This window comes from Herpailurus yagouaroundi, unplaced genomic scaffold, assembly GCF_014898765.1.
Source record: "Herpailurus yagouaroundi ecotype Mexico unplaced genomic scaffold, PumYag 100, whole genome shotgun sequence".
Taxonomy (NCBI): Eukaryota; Metazoa; Chordata; class Mammalia; order Carnivora; family Felidae; genus Herpailurus; species Herpailurus yagouaroundi.
In genome coordinates, this window is record NW_024412391.1 from 37,795,301 (window position 1) to 37,810,749 (window position 15,449).

Genomic DNA, 15,449 nt, shown 5'->3' on the forward strand with positions numbered 1-15,449 from the left:
TTCTTATCAACTAATGTTTTTGTTTTGTTTTTTCCTTAGGTACTCCTAGTAAACCATTAAACCATCAGCAAAATTCAAATCAAAACAAAACAAAACAAAAAAAGCCCCCAAACCCTAACAACTTAAATTTGCTTTATTTTCAGATTTTTTTTTTTCTATTTCTTTTTTCTTGTCTAATTTCTTTCATCGGGCATTGCTGATAAAATAGGATTAAATGACTGGGATGATAGTGTTATCCTTGTTTGATACTTGCCCTTAAGGGGAATCCACTTGCAGAATCACTAAACAAACAAACACACACACAAACAAACAAATAAATAAATAGGCTTAGTAACAGATGGATCTCTAACTTCAACAGATGCTAAGGGAGAGAGAAGAAGAAGAATGCAGGCCATATGGGTTTGAAATAGCTATAAATCCAAATTTCTTTGTCACTAAAAGGTAGGTGTAATTCGGCAGAGTTCAAGCAATTCTGTCAGAATTGCCCGTTTTAATCTTCTCCAGCAAATCTGAATTGGGTCTTAGAGGGACATGATGTGGTGTGCCTGCCCTTTCCTCAACAAAAGAAAACAAAAATCTTACTGTTGACTTTCTACACAATTTTGGATATGATGCCAGCACAGAGTGCCTATGACATATACAGCCCATGACTTATCCCCATATCTGATTTTTGATGCTAATAACACCTCATCTCCAATAATGTTACTTGACTAGAGAAATCGATAACCTTTAATTCCTGACTTTCATTATTTTTTTAAAATTTTTTTTATGTTTATTTATTTTTGAGAGAGAAAGAGAGACAGGGTGTGAGCGGAGGAGGGCAGAGAGAGAGGGAGGCACAGACTTGGAAGCAGGCCCCAGGCTCTGAGCCGTCAGCACAGAGCCTGACCCGGGGCTCGAACTCACAAGCCGTGAGATCATGACCTGAGCCGAAGTCAGACACCTAACCGACTGAGCCACCCAGGTGCCCCCTTCATTGCTTTTGCTTAAGAATGTAGTTGATATGTTTTTTCTCTCTGATTTACAAGTTTCCTCTCAAGCAAGTTAGTAACTTATTACCTAGATATATATTAATGAGTTGTTGAGAAGGTGGAAGTTTTGAGGCAGATCAGTTTTTAATAGAAGGTACCATTTGTTTTTCAAGAAATATTTATTTATTTTTAAATTTTTTTTTTCAACGTTTATTTATTTTTGGGACAGAGAGAGACAGAGCATGAACGGGGGAGGGGCAGAGAGAGAGGGAGACACAGAATCGGAAACAGGCTCCAGGCTCTGAGCCATCAGCCCAGAGCCTGATGCGGGGCTCGAACTCACGGACCGCGAGATCGTGACCTGGCTGAAGTCGGACGTTTAACCGACTGCGCCACCCAGGCGCCCCAATATTTACTTATTTTAAAAGAGAGAGCAATTGAGAGAAAGGGCATGAGCGTGAGTGGGGGTGGGGCAGAGGGAGAGAGAATGAGAATCCCAAGCAGGCTCCACACTCAGTGCAGACCATGACCTGGGGCCTCCATCCTACGACCCCAGGATCGTGACCTGGGACGAAATCAAGAGTTGGACACTCAACCAACTGAGCTACCCAGGCGCCCCAAGAGAAGATAGCATTTGTAAAGCAAATTAATTTATAATCTGCTCTACAATTTTATATTTTCACCTCTTTGGGTTACTTAACATGAGAGTATATTACCACAGCTGAAATCACTTGTATATAAACAGTTTAGTGGTGCTTCTTTATCATTCCACCAGGCTTCTAATTTATATGTTGAGTGCAATATATTCTAGTAAAATGAGTAATTGGAAATGCAGTTACATGCATTACCTTGCCACTATAATTTTTTAAAATATTGTCAGCTTCCTGAAATGTCAGACAACGCCATTTAAATTCCAGTGTGCAATTTTTACCTTATCTATAGGAGTATCCTGAGACAGTAATTAGGTGGGACCAAAGTCATAATCATTATTTTCTCTAAGTAATGGATAGTGTATAATACATATCACCTTTCCAAGGTGTCAGAGAATTTTGCTTTTACTTTGATAACTGCAAAGTGCAATTAGAAAATCTGTCAAAATTATTTCATTACTTTTTGGAGAAGTCAAATTATCGAGGCATTTGGAAGGAGAAAAAATGAGGGTTATAAAGTGCTGGATACTTGATTATAAAACAGAGAGAGTCTACTACATTTAAATATTTTAAAAACTGCATTTCACACTAGGAACTCAAGTGCAGCCAACAGTTTTATGCATCAATTCTTTGAAAAAAAATGGTTTGCCTAAAAACTAACAACTGACTTTCAAAATTAGATTGTAAAGAGCATTGTTATTCTTTGCTTTGGACCATAAACTAAAAACTGAGGTTCATTTACTAGGAGAAAAGGTGAAATTATATATGTGTGTGTGTATGTGTGTGTGTGTGTGTGTGTGTGTGTGTGTGTGTATTTGCCTTGCTGAGTAATTACATATATTATATATATTATATGTATATACATAATCAATATGTATATATTTATATAAATATATAAATAAGCATCTCACATATGCAGGGCCCTGTGCTAAGTGTTAGGGATACAATGTGAATGAGAATGACATGGTATCTGCTTTCATGGAGGGATCCCAAAGATAAGCAAGTAAACATATAAATGAAATAATTTCAGCTCATTATAAAGGCTAATAAGAAATTAAACAGAGTGAGGATAGATATGGTGACCTACTTAGTTACCATGGTGTGAGGAGGACTTTCTGAAGAGGTGACATTTGTCCTGAAGGAGGAGAAGGGGTGTTGCAAGTATTTGTGTCCATTCCTGGACATCTGATTCAATGATCTGAGGATCTCATTGATCACTGATATCAGATGGTGGGTCATACATTACAAACATGGGTATAATAAAGAGTCCATCTTGAACATGTAACAACTCCAAAACAAGTATGAACGGTCACTAGAAAGTGAACTCAGATAAAATAGAGGACAAGATATATGTCAACTGGTAGCATTAACTGTAGATAAAGAAATCCAAGTTGTTGGAAAATGTTATTTATCTGCATAACTGGACAGAAGAGAAAGATGCCAGGGTAGTGTTAGCCCTCTGCTTTTACCTCCTGGCTATTCAGCAAGGCAATACAGGATGGTTACTTCCTATTACAGTTGAAATACCCAGTTACAACTTTCGTTTGTCTTTTGCTGGTTTTTGCAACTCTGCCTCCCCTCATTTTCATTCTGGTAGTTGCACTGTTTTCCTTTTAGGAAACCTTGTTTTCCCTGTGGTGTCCAATATTAATAAGGTTGTAAATTACCGTTCCTAGCCTGACCTTCCCAAACCAGGCTAAGGCTCTCATTCAGGGACTTTGAATCTTGAGCTGAGTGATAAAGGATGGAAAAATGATGTAGTTAGAATTCATTTATTCTAGCAGCAGCAGCACAGGATTTGACTGTCAGTAATTCCTGGTCTGTGTGTAGCCAGAGAGTAGCCCTCATTTCCATAAACTTCTAAGCCTGATTTTCTCTGTTCAAGATTTTTGTCTGTTGTATTAACCATGGAAGATCCTGCCAATAAATTACTTTTTTGCTCAAATTATTAGAATTGGTTTCTATTGTCTGCAACCAAAATTCTAATTCTTATGCTTCCCGGAGGGAAGCTATGATATCATTCCAGAATGAAGTACAACCATAAAGATCAGGAAATAGCCATTATTTTACAGAATCCCTTACATTAAAAAATAATAATTAAAATGGAGGGGAAAAAACTTCTCTAGCAAGAGCATAATTCTGCATTTCAACAGTGATTTAAGAAAATAAAGACAGCATTTTCTATAATTATTATTAAAAGATGTAATAACACTAATTAAGCATTGATATGCATATCAACTTGAGACAAGGACATAATGAGACACAGAAGAGGAATTAAAAGGGAAGGTCCTGAAAACATCTTCAGAAACATGGTCTGACCCAGGGGAACAGGGGCTTCAGGAGAGAGGCAAACCTGAACTCTTATGAATGGAACACATCACTGACTTCTTATCTCTAACAACTGGCAGATTGGACTAATCAAAGAAGAGGGGTCTCAAGGAGGACTCCTGCCCTAGGCAGGTATACTACCAGGGAACCATGACCAGAGGAGACTTCAACACAGGGACAGATGCCAAGAAGACTTAATTGCATAGAAATAAAGCTTTCTATTCTGAGTGTCAAGAGCCCAATATCCCCATCTAGTAAGTGAGCCCATTGGTTGGAGACAGTGAGGAGCAAAATGGGTATTATAGGAATCAAATCAATGAAAGAGAAGACAAAAACAAACAAACAAATGCTCCAACAGCATGGAAAGGACAAAGAGGTTTAAATGAGAATTGATCATAAACACTGAAGATGCTTTCAACAAAACAACCACCAGAAAATAAGAAAGTGATAAGAAATAAAAACACATGAAAATCCTTAACATATATGTGTTTAACAACAATGTCAAAATATGTGAGCCAAAAGCTGATAAACTTCAAGGAGAAATAGATGAACGCACTACTACAGTTGAAGATTTCATGTCCTTCTATTGGAAATGGACAGACCCAAGAAGCAGAAAATCAGTAAACTTAACAACATCTTCAATCAAGTGACATCTAGAGACTTCAATTGACATCTAGAGACTACTTCATCCAACAATAGCTGAATGCATATTCTTCTCTAAGCTCACATTTATGAAGATAGATCACATTCCGAGCCATAACACACATTTTAACAAATTTTAAAAGATAGAAGTTACACAGTGTCTGCTCTTAGACCACAATGGACTTAAAGTAGAAATCAATATCAGAAAGATAACTGGAAAATCCCGAACTACTTGGATATTAAATAACACATTTATAAATAACACATTGGGTAAAGAAGAAATCTCAAGAGAAAATTTAAAATATTTTGAGCTAAACAAAAATTAAAACAAACTTATCAAACTTTGTGGGATATAATAAAAATAGTTAATAAAGGGAAATTTATAGTGTTGAATATGTATATTAGAAAAGAAGAAAGATAAAAAAATCAACCATATAAAGTTCAACCTTAAGAAATTAGAAAAAGTAGATCAAATTAACTCCAAAGTAAGCAGAAGAAAATAAGTAATAAAAATTCAAACCACCACCAATGGCATTAAAAATAGGAAACCAAAAGTTGATTCTTGAAAAAGATCAGTAAAATTGAGAAGTCTCTAGCCAGGCTAAATAAGAAGAGAAAAGAGATAAAACCCAAATCAATAAAATCAGAAAGGAAAGAGGGAATATTACTACATATCCTGTAGACTTTAAAAAGACAATCAAGGAATACTCTTAACAACTCTCTGCCTGTGAATTTATTAATCTAGATGAAATGGACCAAATACTTGAAAGACACAATCTGCTAAAACTCACACAAGAATCATATGATCTGAATAAATCTACATCTATTAAAGAAATTGAATCCATAATTAATTACTTTCCAAAACACAAAACACCACTGGTTGATTCTACTAGACATTTAAGGAAGAAATTATACTAATTATCTCTGATCTCTACATGAAGATAGAAGCAGGGAGAGTACTTCTTAACTCCTTTGAGGCCAGCATCACCCTAATACCAAAACTAGACAAAGACATTACAGGAAAATAAAACTACACAATAATATCTCTCATGAAATAGATGAAAAAATCCTTAATAAAATTAGATCCAACAATGGTGAACGGAATTATACACCACAACTAAATGGCATACATTCTAAGTATGCAAGACTGGTTCAATATTCAAAAATCAATTAATGTAATCCACTACCTCAGGAAGACAAATTACATGATCATATCAACAGATGCAGAAAAGCATCTGACAAAATCAACATTAATTCATGATAAAAAAAAAAAAAACTCTGTAAATTAGGAATAGAGAGGAACTTCTTCACCTTGATAAAGAATATCTACAAGAAACCTAATATCATACTTAATGATGAGAAACTGAAAGCTTTCCCACTCAACTCAAGAACAAGGCAAGGATATCTCCTCTCATCCTGATTTTAAACACTACTAGAAGTCCTAGCTAATACAATATGACAAGAAAAGGAAATAAAAGGTATACAGTTGAGAAGGAAGAAATAAAACTTTTTTCACAAATGACACTGTTGTCCATATGGAAAACCCCAAAAAATCAACAAAAAACTCCTGGAACTAGTTCTCAGGTATAGCAAACTAGAAGGATAAAAGATTAATATAATAAGTTAATTTTCTTCCCATATACCAGCAAAGAACAAATGGAATTTGACATTAGAAACATGATACCACTTATTATAGCACCAAAAAGAAAAGAAAAATAAAAGAGAGCGAGAGAGAGAGAAAGACTCAAATATAAATCTAACAAAATATATATTATATAAGGAAAACTACAAAACTATGATGAAAGATATCAAAGAACTTAAAAGCTAGAGAAATAGCCCATGGTCACGGATAGGAAAACTCAATATTGTCAAGATGTCAGCTCGTCCCAAATGGATCTACAGTTTCAAAGCAATCCCAATAAAAATTCCAGTAAATTATTTTGTGGAAATTGACAAATTTGTTCCAAAGTATGTATAAAAAGACAAAACCTAGCATAGTCAACAGAATATTGAAGAAGAACAGTCAGAACAAACACTATGTATCTTCAAAACTTACTGAAAAGCTGTAGAAACCAAGACATGGTGGCACTGCAAAAGAATAGGCAAATATATCAATGGAACAAAATAGAAAGCCCAGAAATAGACCCACATAAATATAGTCAACTGATCTTTGACAAAGGAGCAAAAGCAATACAATGAAGGAAAGACAGTTGTTTAACAACCAGTGCTGGAATAACTAGACACTCATATGCATGAGAAAATCTATGCACACACCTGACCCCTTCACACATTTTTTGCTGACAAATGAAAGAAAACTCTAAAAATAAAAGTGAGGCTTAAATTGAATACTAATTCTATTATCTGAAGTTCTTGGGCTAAATCCCAGAGATTACATTCTCTCAAGTTAAAGTGAAGTAGGTGGTGAAAGAAACAGAAAAAAATCTGCTACTAGGACTATTCTGGGATTTTAGATTTTTCAGGAATTTTTTCTGTTGAAATTATTAGAGATTCATACAATTAATATAGGAAAAACATCCTCATGGCCTAGGTGGGAAGTGATGAGAAGTGTGGCAAACTAGATCATATAAGACCATAAACACAAATTCAATTTTTTTAATGTTGATTTATTTTGACAGAGAGAGAGAGCTGGCACATATGCGTGAGTGGGAGTGGGGCAGAGAGAGAGGGGGACAGAGGATCTGAAATGGGTTCTGTGCTGACAGCAGACCCTGATGTGGGGCTCAAATTCACAGTGAGATGATGACCTGAGCTGAAGTCAAACGCTTAACCCACTGAGCCACCCAGATGCCCCAACACAAATACAATTTTTAAAAACAAATGTGCTGTAAGACACACCAAAAGACATTGATGAAAGAAATTGATGAAGACACAAAGAAATGGAAAGATGTTCCATGCTCATGGATCAGAAGAACTAATATTGTAAAAAATGTCCATATTACCCAAAGCAATTTACAGATTCATTGCAATTCCTATCAAAATTCCTATGTCATTTTTCACAGAAATGGAACAAACAATCCTAAAATTTGTATGGAACCACAAATGAAATAAAAAAGCCAAAGCAATCTTGAAAAAGAACAACTAGGCTGGAGTCATCATACTTATTAATTTCAAACTATATTACAAAACTCTAGCAATCAAAACAGTATGTTATTGGCATAAGAACAGATACATAGATCAATGGAACAAAATAGAGTCCAGAAATAAACTCACGCCTGTATGGTCAGTTAAATTATGACAGAGGAGTCAAGAATGTACAATGGAAAAGGGACAGTGGAAAAACTGGACAGTCAGGTGCAAAACAATGAAACTGAACTCTTATATTATACCATACACAAAATAAACTCAAAATGGATTAAAGACTTGAATGTAAAACCTGAAACCATAAACCCTTGGAAGAAAACATAGAGGGTAAGCTCCTTGACATTGGTCTTGGCAATGACTTTTTTTTTTTTACATTTGACAACAAAAGCAGGCAACAGATACAAAAATAAACACATGGTAGTATACATCAGATTAAAAAGGTTTTGCACAGCAAAGGAAACCATCAACAAAATGAAAAGGCAGCATAGCAAATAGGAGAAAATATTTGCAAATCATATATCTTACAAGGGGTTAATATCCAAAATGTGTGAAGAACTCATGTAACTCAATAGCAAACAATAAGAATAATAAGCAATCCAAAAATAAAAAAGAAGAAGAAGAAGCAATCCAGTTTAAAATGAGAAGAGGGGTTCCTGGGTGACAGTTGAGCGCCCAACTATTAATTTTGGTTCAGGTCATGATCTCATGGTTCATGGGATTGAGCCCTGTGCTCACTCCATGCTGACAACTGGGAACCTGCTTGGGGTTTTCTCTTATTCTCTCTCTCTCTGTCAAAATAAATAAACTTGAAAATTTCATTTTTCCAAAAAAGCATACAAATGGCCAATAGGCACATGAAAAGCTGTTCAACATCACTAATCATCAAGGAAATGCAAAGACATCACCTCACATCTGTTTGAATGGCTATTATCAAAAAAGATAAAAATAACAAGGCAGGGATATGGAGAAAAGGGAACCCTTGTGCACTATTGATGGGAATGTCAATTGGTGCAGCCACTATAGGAAACAGTATAGAGGTTCCTCAAAAACTGAAAAGTAGAACTGCCATATGATCCAGCAATACCACTTCTGGGTATATATCCAAAGGTAATGAAATTGCTATCTCAGAGAGAGTTCTGCACCTCCACATTCACTACAGCATTATTTATAATAATCAAAACATGTAAACAACTTAAGTGTCTATTGACAGATGAATGGCTAAAGAAAATGTGGCATATATGTGTATATATGTATATTCAGTCACATAGAAAAGAAGAAAATCCTGCCACTTGCACCAACGTGGAGGGACCTCGAGGGCATTATGTTAAGTGAAATAAGTCAGGCAGAAAAAGACAAATACTGCATAATCTCACTTATATGTAGAAGTGAAAAAAAAAAAAAACCTCATAGTAACAGAGATCAGATTGGTGGTTGCCAAGGGTAAGGGGGTAAGGGATGGGGGAGACAGGCAAAGGTGGTCAAACGGTACAAACTTCCATTTATAAGATAAATAAGTTCTGGGGATATAATGTATAGCATAATGACTATAATTAGCCACACAATATTCTATGTTTGGAAAGTTACTAAGAGAGCAGATCTTAGAAGTTCTCATCACAATAAAAAAAATCATAACTATGTGAAGTGATGGATGTTAACTAACTTTATTGTGGTAATCACTTAACAATATGTACATATATCAAATCAAGATGTTGTACATCTTAAACTAATATAGTGGCATTTGTCAATTATATTTCAATAAACCGGGTAAAAAGGGAAAGGAAAAACAGGGGCACCTGGGCGGCTTAGTTGGTTGAGTGTCCAAGTCTTGATTCTGGCTCAGGTCATGATCCCACAGTCATGGGATCAAGCCCCACATAGGGCTCCATGATTGTGGGCCTGCTTGGGATTCTCTCTCTATCCCTCTCTCTTTGCCCCTCCCCTGTGCTCTCTCTGTCTCTCAAAATAAGTAAATAAACATTTAAGAAAAAGGGAGAGATAAACAAGTGTGTTGGACATTGAAATTAAAAATATAATACTATTCACTATGATATCTAAAAAAAAATACTTACGTGTAAATCTAATAAAGCATGTACAGGACTTACATACTAAAATTTATAAAATGTTAGTGAAAGAATTTTTTTAAAAAAGCTAAATGGAGAAATGGAAATGGCCATGGTTAGAAGACTCAATGTAGCAAAGATGTCAATTTCCCTCTAAGTGATACATAGGTTTAATGTCATTCGTATCCAAATCCCAACAAGTCTTTTTGTAGATATGGACAGTATTATTCTAAAATTTATATAGAATGACCAAAGGAGTAGAATCGCTTAAAAATTTTTGAAAAAGAAGAACAGAAGAGGAATTGGTCTACCTAATTCAAGACCTGCTATAGCTGGAATAATCAAGACAGCACAATGTTGACAAAAGAATGGACACATACGTCAGCACAACAGAATAGAGAACTTAGAAAATATTTTCAATAGGCTTTTGACAAAGTTGCAAAAGCAATTCGATGGAGGAATGATAATTGTTATTTTTATTTATTTTATTTTTTTCAAGGTTTCAGTTTATTTTATTTTTGAAATTGTAGTCAGTTAGCATACAGTGCAATATTGGTTCAGTTTCAGGAGTAGAATTTAGTGATTCATCACTTCCATGCAACACCCAGTGCTCATCACAAGTGCTCTCCTTAGAGCTCATCACCCATTTAGACCATCTCCCACCCATCTCCCTCTGTCAACCCATTGCTTGTTCTCTATCATTAAGAGCCTCTTGTGGTTTGTTTCCCTTTCTTCTCTTGATTCTGCCCTTTATCATATGTTCATCTTTTTTTGTTTTTTCAATTGCACATATGAGGGAGATCATATGCTGTTTGTCTTTCTCTGCCTGACTTATTTCACTCAGCACAATACATTCTAGCTCCATCCATGTCATTGCAAATGTAAGATTTTATTCTTTTTGATGCTCGAGTAATATTCCATTGTGTATGTATACCACATCTCCTTTATCTATTCATCATTCAATGGACATTTGGGCTCTCTCCCTAGTTGGCTATTGTTGATAATACTGCCATAAACATTGGGGTGTGTGTACCCCTCTGAATCTGTATTTTTGTATCCTTTTGGTAAATACATAATAGCCCAATTGCTGGATTGTAGGGTAGTTCTATTTTTAGTTTCCTGAGGAACCTCCATACTGTTCTCCAGAGAGGCTGCATCAGTTTGCATTCCCACCAATAGTGCAAGAGGGTTCCCCTTTCTCTGCATCCTCATCAACACCTGTTGTTTATTGTGTTGTTAATTCTAGCCAAGGAATGATAATTTCTAAATAAATATTATGGAGCTGTTGGGACATCCTTAGGTGACAAATTTAGGTTCTATCTACAGCTCACACCTAATACAAAAATTAACTCAAAATGGATCACTGATTTAAGCGTAAAATGTAAAATTTTTATTTACAAGTAGGATAAAATTTTTCATCATGACCTAGGGCTAGGCAAATAATTATTTGACTTGACACCAAAAGCATGATCCATCAGGGGAAAATCCATAAATTAGGCTTTATTAATATTAACAACTCTCGCTCTGTGAAGTTCCCTGCTAAGAGGATAAAAAGATAAGTCACAGAGTGGGATAAAATATTTGCAAGCCATATATATGAGAAAGGACTAGTATTTAGAATTCTCAAACAACAGCAACAATATGAAAAACAGTCCCATTAGAAAATGGGCAAAAGACATGAAAGGACATCTCACTGAAGAGGATGTGCAGATGGCACAGAAGCACATGAAAAGATGTTCAATGTCATTAGCCATTAGGGAAATTCACATTAAAACCACAATGAGATATTGCTAAACGTCTACCAGAATAGATCAAATAAAAAATAATGACAGCATCAAATGCTGGCAAGGATGTGCAGAAATTAGATCACTCATGCATTGCTGATAAGAATGTAAAATGACACGACTACTATGGAAAATAGTTTGGCAGTTTCTTCGTAAACTAAACATGCAAGTACCATATGACCCCGTGATTGTACTACTGGGCATTTATCCCGGAGAAATAAATCTTATGTTCACCCAAAAACCTGTATACAAATGTTCATAACAGCTTTATTGATAATAGCCAGAAATTGGAAACAACCCAGATGTCCTTCAATGAGTGAATGGTTAATGAACTACGGGACTTCCATACCAAGGAGTACTTCTCAGCAGTAAAAAAGGGACAAATTATTCATGAGCACAACCACTTGGATGAATCTCTGGAGAGTTATGCTGAATTAAAACATGCCAGTCCTAATAGGTTATATACCCTTTAATATAATATTCTCAAAGTCACAAAATTATAGCAATGCAGATTAATAGTTCTGGGAGGTTAGGAAGGGAAGTTGCTGTAGTTACAAAGGGCAACATGAGGAATCGTTGCAGTGACAGAAATTTTCTATATCTTGACTGTGTCAGTGACAATATCCCTGTTGTGGTATTATACTTTTGGAATGTGTTACCATTGGGGGAAGCTGGGTAAAAGTGTATTTAGGATTTCTCTCTATTACTTCTTACAAATGCATCTGGATCTGTAATTATCTCAAAATAGTAATTTGTATTAAAAAATAATTTACTGTGCTCACCTACTCTCAATCCAGCAATTCTCCCAAGTCTATACTCAAAAGAAATGAGAGGTAAATCAAACAAGAGACATGTACAAGAATGTTCATAGCATCTTTTTTCATAAGAGCACCATTTGGAAACAATCTAAATGCCTATCAGCAGTAGGAGAGATAAATAAATTGTGATATATCCATACAAAATACTACACAACAATAAAATAAAAAGAACACACTATTTTTATATGTTCCGACACTGGTGAATCTCCCAGTCATAATGATGAATTAAAGGAGCCAGACACAAAAGTGGACATGCTATATGAGTCCAATTTCATGAAGTTCAAGATCAGGCAAAAAACTGACAGAGAAAAATGTCAGATCAAAGGTTCCTGCCGAGGAGAGAAGTCTGGGTAGTGATGAAGCTGGTATACCTAAATGTCAAAATCGAAAAAGTTGTGCCCTTAAGGTATGCACCCTTTGCACCAGCTATACCACAATAAAACAAGTTTAAAAGATGTCAAATATTTTTAAATAGAACAAACCGAAAATACTGTGCTAATCCAATAACACATCTCTGTAGCCTATGGTGTAACTATTTATAATCTGTGGTCTAGAAGAATTTTTCACCTCATTTTAGAACTACTATAAAACACAAAGACAGCTGGATATCAGGAATTAGACTAGAAACTGGGCCATCAGTCTTCCATCCAGCAGTAGAACCAAGGGCAGTATGCAAGTAGCACGTAAGCAAACAGATGCTAGGGCTAAGAACAATTACCCTCTCTGCAGGAAGCTCCAAGAGGGGATAAGCCTCATATACAAGCATGAGTAAATTAACCACAGAAAAATGGAGCTTACCAGCAAACAAACAAAAAACAAACAAACAAAAAGCAGTAAAAGGAAAAAGCAGAATTCATTCTAAAGACTTAAGAGAAAATCCCTCATGTGATTCCTCACTGGAACCGGAATGGGGGAAAGCTTCACTTCCTCAATATTATCGAAAAACCTTGACTTCGGTGAAAACACAGTCATATGAAAAGAGGGGTTAAAAAGCCACACACTAAGATTAAAATGCAATGAAGTATATAGAAAAAATGAGCTGGATCCTATAAAGAATTAATGGCATAGAAGTAAATGTGTAGCAGGAAGCCGTAAAAGCACCATTACAGCTAGTAGAGGGTAGAATTGATACTGAGGACAAGGTAATCGTTGAAACAGAAGACAGCCGGAACTGTTCTCTAAGAATGCAGGAAGGACAAAGCAAGGAAAGTGGTAAGATCCCAAGTGGAAGACAAAACCAATGAAAGTAACCGCAGCCAACAAAAAACACAGATTCGATATAGACTTATAGGTGTTAATTCAGGATCTAACTACGACATTGCGAAAGAAGCAATAAGCACATAATTAGACAAAATTCATCAAGAAACCCCCCCCCCAAAATCCAATTCTGTTATATGCAAACAGAAAGTATTAAGCATGTACCAGACTAAACTGAAGAAAATAGATGCATGCCTAAATATATACTAGCCAAGTATTTGAATAAAATACAGTAATTTTAGAGGCGCCTGGGTGGCTCAGTCGGTTGAGCATCCAACTTCAGCTCAGGTCATGATCTCACGGTTTGTGAGTTCGAGCCCGCATCAGGCTCTGTGCTGACAGCTCAGAGCCTGGAGCCTGCTTCAGATTCTGTGTCCCCCTCTCTCTCTGCCCCACCCCTGCTTGTGTTCTGTCTCTCTCTGTCTTTCAAAAATGAATAAACATAAAATTTTTTTAAAGGGAGTAATTTTATAAACTCTTAGGAGCTTCCAGGCAGAAATAACAGGTTTTCTAAAAACAGAGCCAACCTCACTGGAAAACAATACTACAGCGGCTACAGAACTTTGAAGGAGAAAGGTTGTGTCTGAAGAAGTATTTACATAACTAAGTTTCTTTTTCTTAGGTGAAGACGACAGGATAGTCTTCGCCATATGCAGGGATTTACCTTCAAAAAATATTCTTCAAAAGATGCCTCCACAGATAGAGAAATAGATTAAAAAAAAAAGAAAAAAGAAAAGAAAAGAAATCCAAAAAAAGGAACTTGTTGCAATCAGAAAACTGGGTGCCTATCCTGTGAGGAAGTCAAGAGGCCAGCACCGGGCTTACCAGAAAACTCAATAGGAGTCAAGTCACCCCAAACCCATGGGCAGTTGATGGTCTGTGTCTATTTCACTTGAAAGTGGTGAGGATACATCAACCAAGATAGGGCTATAAAATAGATGATTTCATCACGAATTACCACTTCTCATTACCATAATGACTCTACTGTTAAACAAAAAAAAATAGCCCTTAGATAAAAACCCTCCCTTGGATTCAGAGATTAATTAAATGTGATTTATTAAAATGTCAAAAGCAAAATCTAATCCTATAAACTGGAATAAAACTTAAACAAAATGTTAACCCATTTAAATGTAAGCAACTGAAATCAAAATAAGATTGTTTTCAGAGTATTGCACATTTGTTTAGAAAAAATCAAGAAATACAGATGAATAAGCAAAAGGAAATAATATTCTAACCAGAACTTCAACTCTCAAAGATCCTAATCGTTTCAATGTGGAAGTATTCTTCCAGATATTTGCCAGTGTGTATTAATATTCAAAAATAAATGTTTTAAAATTTATAGTTATACCTACAGACATGTAGACATGAATATAAAACCTACATTTGTTCTCTGACAATGTAATGCAAACAACTTTCTATATCAGTACATATGCTTCAATAACATCACCTTTGTAACTATGGGAGGAAGTAACGGAGAGGATACGAGCTCTGACTGACCGACTGCAAGCTGGGCCCAGGCAATTGGGGAGATTGCCCTCTGCATCCGGACCAGTTTCAGATTGCACCAAAGAACTCCTGAGTGTGCAAACCAACTGTAATAGAGTATTAACATTATGTATCTATAACATAATTACTTAGCTAAAACCGAAGTTCCCCCCCCTTTACACTATTATAAACAATGCCATAATCAATAACTTTGCAATACAATGCATGTCCCTGAAGTAGACCTGATACACATTGATAAGAACTTCATATACAGTAAAAAGATTATCATAAGTCACTGAAGAAACAATTGTTTATTTTACAAGTGTGTGAAAAAATACCTACTTGGGGGAAA

At 35.6% G+C, this 15,449-nt stretch overlaps 1 long non-coding RNA gene across 2 annotated transcripts in view; it reads right to left on the minus strand.

The window, feature by feature from the left end:
- Window positions 1–15,449, minus strand: part of LOC121028502 (uncharacterized) — an 82,054-nt gene that overhangs the window by 2,414 nt on the left and 64,191 nt on the right. Inside the window, exon 10 of one of the 2 annotated variants that reach the window (XR_005789260.1) lies at window positions 14,915–15,204. The exons of the other annotated variant lie outside the window; for it this stretch is intronic. This is a non-coding gene — a long non-coding RNA (uncharacterized LOC121028502). Of the gene's footprint in view, window positions 1–14,914; window positions 15,205–15,449 lie in introns of those variants that run through there. 2 annotated transcript variants of the gene reach the window in all.